Source organism: Malaya genurostris, chromosome 2, assembly GCF_030247185.1.
Source record: "Malaya genurostris strain Urasoe2022 chromosome 2, Malgen_1.1, whole genome shotgun sequence".
Taxonomy (NCBI): domain Eukaryota; kingdom Metazoa; phylum Arthropoda; class Insecta; order Diptera; family Culicidae; genus Malaya; species Malaya genurostris.
In genome coordinates this window covers 97929307-97938450 of record NC_080571.1, presented here as the reverse complement: position 1 = coordinate 97938450, position 9144 = coordinate 97929307, and positions in this window count along the sequence as shown.

The following is a 9144-nucleotide window of genomic DNA, read 5'->3' as shown; positions in this document are numbered from 1 at the left end:
CCTGCTGAAACGTCCATGGTCTGCCACCGAAATGTTTGTCTGCCCACGGCTTCAAAGCAACCTCCAGAATACTTTCCCGATAATATGTCGCATTTACCTTGACGTCAGGCTCGATGAAAACGATTGGAGAGCGCCCATCTGCGGTTACAGCGGCCCAAACCATTATCTGTTGCGGGTGCTGCCTCCTGGTGGCCAATCGATGACTCAAATTCTCGTATGAACGGTCGGTCAAGTAAACCCTATCGTTTTGAGAGTTCACGAATTGCTCAATTGGAAAAATTTTCTCGTCAGAAAATACAATGTTCGGAAATTGACCGCTTACGGCCAAACGAAGCAACTCCTTCGCTCTCTCAAGTCATCAAGTCAAGGCAAAAGGTGGTCATATCGAGCAAAAGTGAATTGATTCTGAATTTTGTATTATTTTTACACATTTTGTACTTTGAATTAAGTAAAAGTAATTTTCCAAACTGAATTTATGGCCTTTTTAATTGGTTACACTTCGAGTGCCGGACCCTGTAGTTCGGTAACGATGTATTACCTTTCGTGAATTTTGTTTTGACTGATACCTAAATAACCCATCACGAATCTTAACCATTTTTGGTAATGAAAAACATGTTTTAATCCACCTAGTGGTGTAATGATGCCTTTCTCATGTACATATAATATTGTGGTATTCTATTCAAAAAAATTCTCTTCGACTTTTGAAAGAAACCAAGAGATTGTTTATGCATAACATACAGAATAAAACCGTGCTTTGATTGCGTAAGCCATCCTTAAGAAAACGAAATGGGTACACTATTATATGCACTCTCCGGAATCCGGAACCGGATACCGGAAACCAGGATAGCCGGAAACAGTTTGTTTAGTTGCCTACCGATAATGACTATCGATTTGTGTAGTTTTGAGACCAGTTTAGAAATTTTTTTACGTTTTTTGTTTCGCCGGTTTAAGTGACGGTGTACAATATTGAACACACTTTACCCTATAATTCCGGAACCGGAAGTCGGATCCGGATGAAATTCAGGAATTCCGTATGGGACCGGAAGACCTTTCATTTGAATCTAAGTTTGTGGAAATTGGTCAAACCATCGCTGAGAAAAGTGAGTGAGATCCATTTTGGTATATATGACCACTATTTCCGGTACTTCCGGAACCGGATACCGGGAACCAGGATAGCCGGAATCGGTTTGTTTAGTTGCCTACTGATAATGACTATCGATTTGTGTAGTTTTGAGACCAGTTTAGAATTTTTTTTACGTTTTTTGTTTCGCCGGTTTAAGTGACGGTGTACAATATTGAACACACTTTACCCTATAACTGCGGAACCGGAAGTCGGATCCGGATGAAATTCAGGAATTCCGTATGGGATCGGAAGACCTTTCATTTGAATTTAAGTTTGTGGAAATCGGTCAAACCATCACTGAGAAAAGTGAGTGAGATCCATTTTGGTATATATGACCACTATTTCCGGTACTTCCGGAACCGGATACCGGGAACCAGGATAGCTGGAATCGGTTTGTTTAGTTGCCTACTGATAATGACTATCGATTTGTGTAGTTTTGAGACCAGTTTAGAATTTTTTTAACGTTTCTTGTTACGCCGGTTTAAGTGACGGTGTACAATATTGAACACACTTTACACTATAATTCCGGAACCGGAAGCCGGATCCGGATGAAATTCAGGAATTCCGTATGGGATCGGAAGACCTTTCATTTGAATTTAAGTTTGTGGAAATCGGTCAAACCATCACTGAGAAAAGTGAGTGAGATCCATTTTGGTATATATGACCACTATTTCCGGTACTTCCGGAACCGGATACCGGGAACCAGGATAGCCGGAATCGGTTTGTTTAGTTGCCTACTGATAATGACTATCGATTTGTGTAGTTTTGAGACCAGTTTAGAATTTTTTTTACGTGTTTTGTTTCGCCGGTTTAAGTGACGGTGTACAATATTGAACACACTTTACCCTATAACTGCGGAACCGGAGGTCGGATCCGGATGAAATTCAGGAATTCCGTATGGGATCGGAAGACCTTTCATTTGAATTTAAGTTTGTGGAAATCGGTCAAACCATCACTGAGAAAAGTGAGTGAGATCCATTTTGGTATATATGACCACTATTTCCGGTACTTCCGGAACCGGATACCGGGAACCAGGATAGCTGGAATCGGTTTGTTTAGTTGCCTACTGATAATGGCTATCGATTTGTGTAGTTTTGAGACCAGTTTAGAATTTTTTTTACGTTTTTTGTTTCGCCGGTTTAAGTGACGGTGTACAATATTGAACACACTTTACCCTATAATTCCGGAACTGGAAGCCGGATCCGGATGAAATTCAGGAATTCCGTATTAGATCGGAAGACCTTTCATTTGAATCTAAGTTTGTGGAAATCAGTCAAACCATCGCTGAGAAAAGTGAGTGAGATCCATTTTGGTATATATGACCACTATTTCCGGTACTTCCGGAACCGGATACCGGGAACCAGGATAGTCGGAATCGGTTTGTTTAGTTGCCTACTGATAATGACTATCGATTTGTGTAGTTTTGAGACCTGTTTAGAATTTTTTTTACGTGTTTTGTTTCGCCGGTTTAAGTGACGGTGTACAATATTGAACACACTTTACCCTATAATTCCGGAACCGGAAGCCGGATCCGGATGATATTCAGGAATTCCGTATGGGACCGGAAGACCTTTCATTTGAATCTAAGTTTGTGGAAATCGGTCAAACCATCGCTGAGAAAAGTGAGTGAGATCCATTTTGGTATATATGACCACTATTTCCGGTACTTCCGGAACCGGATACCGGGAACCAGGATAGTCGGAATCGGTTTGTTTAGTTGCCTACTGATAATGACTATCGATTTGTGTAGTTTTGAGACCTGTTTAGAATTTTTTTTACGTGTTTTGTTTCGCCGGTTTAAGTGACGGTGTACAATATTGAACACACTTTACCCTATAACTGCGGAACCGGAAGTCGGATCCGGATGAAATTCAGGAATTCCGTATGGGATCGGAAGACCTTTCAGTTGAATTTAAGTTTGTGGAAATCGGTCAAACCATCACTGAGAAAAGTGAGTGAGATCCATTTTGGTATATATGACCACTATTTCCGGTACTTCCGGAACCGGATACCGGGAACCAGGATAGCTGGAATCGGTTTGTTTAGTTGCCTACTGATAATGACTATCGATTTGTGTAGTTTTGAGACCAGTTTAGAATTTTTTTTACGTTTTTTGTTACGCCGGTTTAAGTGACGGTGTACAATATTGAACACACTTTACCCTATAATTCCGGAACTGGAAGCCGGATCCGGATGAAATTCAGGAATTCCGTATGGGACCGGAAGACCTTTCATTTGAATCTAAGTTTGTGGAAATCGGTCAAACCATCGCTGAGAAAAGTGAGTGAGATCCATTTTGGTATATATGACCACTATTTCCGGTACTTCCGGAACCGGATACCGGGAACCAGGATAGTCGGAATCGGTTTGTTTAGTTGCCTACTGATAATGACTATCGATTTGTGTAGTTTTGAGACCTGTTTAGAATTTTTTTTACGTGTTTTGTTTCGCCGGTTTAAGTGACGGTGTACAATATTGAACACACTTTACCCTATAATTCCGGAACCGGAAGCCGGATCCGGATGATATTCAGGAATTCCGTATGGGACCGGAAGACCTTTCATTTGAATCTAAGTTTGTGGAAATCGGTCAAACCATCGCTGAGAAAAGTGAGTGAGATCCATTTTGGTATATATGACCACTATTTCCGGTACTTCCGGAACCGGATACCGGGAACCAGGATAGCCGGAATCGGTTTGTTTAGTTGCCTACTGATAATGACTATCGATTTGTGTAGTTTTGAGACCTGTTTAGAATTTTTTTTACGTTTTTTGTTACGCCGGTTTAAGTGACGGTGTACAATATTGAACACACTTTACCCTATAATTCCGGAACCGGAAGTCGGATCCGGATGAAATTCGGGAATTCCGTATGGGACCGGAAGACCTTTCATTTGAATCTAAGTTTGTGGAAATCAGTCAAACCATCGCTGAGAAAAGTGAGTGAGATCCATTTTGGTATATATGACCACTATTTCCGGTACTTCCGGAACCGGATACCGGGAACCAGGATAGCCGGAATCGGTTTGTATAGTTGCCTACTGATAATGACTATCGATTTGTGTAGTCTTGAGACCAGTTTAGAAATTTTTTTACGTATTTTGTTTCGCCGGTTTAAGTGACGGTGTACAATATTGAACACACTTTACCCTATAATTCCGGAACCGGAAGCCGGATCCGGATGAAATTCAGGAATTCCGTATGGGACCGGAAGACCTTTCATTTGAATCTAAGTTTGTGGAAATCAGTCAAACCATCGCTGAGAAAAGTGAGTGAGATCCATTTTGGTATATATGACCACTATTTCCGGTACTTCCGGAACCGGATACCGGGAACCAGGATAGCCGGAATCGGTTTGTTTAGTTGCCTACTGATAATGACTATCGATTTGTGTAGTTTTGAGACCTGTTTAGAATTTTTTTTACGTTTTTTGTTACGCCGGTTTAAGTGACGGTGTACAATATTGAACACACTTTACCCTATAATTCCGGAACCGGAAGCCGGATCCGGATGATATTCAGGAATTTCGTATGGGACCGAAAGACCTTTCATTTGAATCTAAGTTTGTGGAAATCAGTCAAACCATCGCTGAGAAAAGTGAGTGAGATCCATTTTGGTATATATGACCACTATTTCCGGTACTTCCGGAACCGGATACCGGGAACCAGGATAGCCGGAATCGGTTTGTATAGTTGCCTACTGATAATGACTATCGATTTGTGTAGTCTTGAGACCAGTTTAGAAATTTTTTTACGTATTTTGTTTCGCCGGTTTAAGTGACGGTGTACAATATTGAACACACTTTACCCTATAATTCCGGAACCGGAAGCCGGATCCGGATGAAATTCAGGAATTCCGTATGGGACCGGAAGACCTTTCATTTGAATCTAAGTTTGTGGAAATCAGTCAAACCATCGCTGAGAAAAGTGAGTGAGATCCATTTTGGTATATATGACCACTATTTCCGGTACTTCCGGAACCGGATACCGGGAACCAGGATAGCCGGAATCGGTTTGTTTAGTTGCCTACTGATAATGACTATCGATTTGTGTAGTTTTGAGACCAGTTTAGAATTTTTTTTACGTTTTTTGTTACGCCGGTTTAAGTGACGGTGTACAATATTGAACACACTTTACCCTATAATTCCGGAACCGGAAGCCGGATCCGGATGATATTCAGGAATTCCGTATGGGACCGGAAGACCTTTCATTTGAATCTAAGTTTGTGGAAATCAGTCAAACCATCGCTGAGAAAAGTGAGTGAGATCCATTTTGGTATATATGACCACTATTTCCGGTACTTCCGGAACCGGATACCGGGAACCAGGATAGCCGGAATCGGTTTGTATAGTTGCCTACTGATAATGACTATCGATTTGTGTAGTCTTGAGACCAGTTTAGAAATTTTTTTACGTATTTTGTTTCGCCGGTTTAAGTGACGGTGTACAATATTGAACACACTTTACCCTATAATTCCGGAACCGGAAGCCGGATCCGGATGAAATTCAGGAATTCCGTATGGGACCGGAAGACCTTTCATTTGAATCTAAGTTTGTGGAAATCAGTCAAACCATCGCTGAGAAAAGTGAGTGAGATCCATTTTGGTATATATGACCACTATTTCCGGTACTTCCGGAACCGGATACCGGGAACCAGGATAGCCGGAATCGGTTTGTTTAGTTGCCTACTGATAATGACTATCGATTTGTGTAGTTTTGAGACCAGTTTAGAATTTTTTTTACGTTTTTTGTTACGCCGGTTTAAGTGACGGTGTACAATATTGAACACACTTTACCCTATAATTCCGGAACCGGAAGCCGGATCCGGATGATATTCAGGAATTCCGTATGGGACCGGAAGACCTTTCATTTGAATCTAAGTTTGTGGAAATCAGTCAAACCATCGCTGAGAAAAGTGAGTGAGATCCATTTTGGTATATATGACCACTATTTCCGGTACTTCCGGAACCGGATACCGGGAACCAGGATAGCCGGAATCGGTTTGTTTAGCTGCCTACTGATAATGACTATCGATTTGTGTAGTTTCGAGACCAGTTTAGAATTTTTTTTACGTTTTTTGTTACGCCGGTTTAAGTGACGGTGTACAATATTGAACACACTTTACCCTATAATTCCGGAACTGGAAGCCGGATCCGGATGAAATTCAGGAATTCCGTATGGGACCGGAAGACCTTTCATTTGAATCTAAGTTTGTGGAAATCGGTCAAACCATCGCTGAGAAAAGTGAGTGAGATCCATTTTGGTATATATGACCACTATTTCCGGTACTTCCGGAACCGGATACCGGGAACCAGGATAGCCGGAATCGGTTTGTTTAGCTGCCTACTGATAATGACTATCGATTTGTGTAGTTTTGAGACCAGTTTAGAATTTTTTTTACGTTTTTTGTTACGCCGGTTTAAGTGACGGTGTACAATATTGAAGACACTTTACCCTATAATTCCGGAACCGGAAGCCGGATCCGGATGATATTCAGGAATTCCGTATGGGACCGGAAGACCTTTCATTTGAATCTAAGTTTGTGGAAATCAGTCAAACCATCGCTGAGAAAAGTGAGTGAGATCCATTTTGGTATATATGACCACTATTTCCGGTACTTCCGGAACCGGATACCGGGAACCAGGATAGCCGGAATCGGTTTGTTTAGCTGCCTACTGATAATGACTATCGATTTGTGTAGTTTTGAGACCAGTTTAGAATTTTTTTTACGTTTTTTGTTACGCCGGTTTAAGTGACGGTGTACAATATTGAACACACTTTACCCTATAATTCCGGAACCGGAAGCCGGATCCGGATGATATTCAGGAATTCCGTATGGGACCGGAAGACCTTTCATTTGAATCTAAGTTTGTGGAAATCAGTCAAACCATCGCTGAGAAAAGTGAGTGAGATCCATTTTGGTATATATGACCACTATTTCCGGTACTTCCGGAACCGGATACCGGGAACCAGGATAGCCGGAATCGGTTTGTTTAGCTGCCTACTGATAATGACTATCGATTTGTGTAGTTTTGAGACCAGTTTAGAATTTTTTTTACGTTTTTTGTTACGCCGGTTTAAGTGACGGTGTACAATATTGAAGACACTTTACCCTATAATTCCGGAACCGGAAGCCGGATCCGGATGATATTCAGGAATTCCGTATGGGACCGGAAGACCTTTCATTTGAATCTAAGTTTGTGGAAATCAGTCAAACCATCGCTGAGAAAAGTGAGTGAGATCCATTTTGGTATATATGACCACTATTTCCGGTACTTCCGGAACCGGATACCGGGAACCAGGATAGCCGGAATCGGTTTGTTTAGCTGCCTACTGATAATGACTATCGATTTGTGTAGTTTTGAGACCAGTTTAGAATTTTTTTTACGTTTTTTGTTACGCCGGTTTAAGTGACGGTGTACAATATTGAACACACTTTACCCTATAATTCCGGAACCGGAAGCCGGATCCGGATGATATTCAGGAATTCCGTATGGGACCGGAAGACCTTTCATTTGAATCTAAGTTTGTGGAAATCAGTCAAACCATCGCTGAGAAAAGTGAGTGAGATCCATTTTGGTATATATGACCACTATTTCCGGTACTTCCGGAACCGGATACCGGGAACCAGGATAGCCGGAATCGGTTTGTTTAGCTGCCTACTGATAATGACTATCGATTTGTGTAGTTTTGAGACCAGTTTAGAATTTTTTTTACGTTTTTTGTTACGCCGGTTTAAGTGACGGTGTACAATATTGAACACACTTTACACTATAATTCCGGAACCGGAAGCCGGATCCGGATGAAATTCAGGAATTCCGTATGGGACCGGAAGACCTTTCATTTGAATCTAAGTTTGTGGAAATCAGTCAAACCATCGCTGAGAAAAGTGAGTGAGATCCATTTTGGTATATATGACCACTATTTCCGGTACTTCCGGAACCGGATACCGGGAATCAGGATAGCTGGAATCGGTTTGTTTAGTTGCCTACTGATAATGACTATCGATTTGTGTAGTTTTGAGACCAGTTTAGAATTTTTTTTACGTGTTTTGTTTCGCCGGTTTAAGTGACGGTGTACAATATTGAACACACTTTACCCTATAACTGCGGAACCGGAAGTCGGATCCGGATGAAATTCAGGAATTCCGTATGGGATCGGAAGACCTTTCATTTGAATTTAAGTTTGTGGAAATCGGTCAAACCATCACTGAGAAAAGTGAGTGAGATCCATTTTGGTATATATGACCACTATTTCCGGTACTTCCGGAACCGGATACCGGGAACCAGGATAGCTGGAATCGGTTTGTTTAGTTGCCTACTGATAATGGCTATCGATTTGTGTAGTTTTGAGACCAGTTTAGAATTTTTTTTACGTTTTTTGTTTCGCCGGTTTAAGTGACGGTGTACAATATTGAACACACTTTACCCTATAATTCCGGAACTGGAAGCCGGATCCGGATGAAATTCAGGAATTCCGTATTAGATCGGAAGACCTTTCATTTGAATCTAAGTTTGTGGAAATCAGTCAAACCATCGCTGAGAAAAGTGAGTGAGATCCATTTTGGTATATATGACCACTATTTCCGGTACTTCCGGAACCGGATACCGGGAACCAGGATAGCCGAAATCGGTTTGTTTAGTTGCCTACTGATAATGACTATCGATTTGTGTAGTTTTGAGACCAGTTTAGAATTTTTTTACGTGTTTTGTTTCGCCGGTTTAAGTGACGGTGTACAATATTGAACACACTTTACCCTATAATTCCGGAACCGGAAGCCGGATCCGGATGATATTCAGGAATTCCGTATGGGACCGGAAGACCTTTCATTTGAATCTAAGTTTGTGGAAATCGGTCAAACCATCGCTGAGAAAAGTGAGTGAGATCCATTTTGGTATATATGACCACTATTTCCGGTACTTCCGGAACCGGATACCGGGAACCAGGATAGTCGGAATCGGTTTGTTTAGTTGCCTACTGATAATGACTATCGATTTGTGTAGTTTTGAGACCTGTTTAGAATT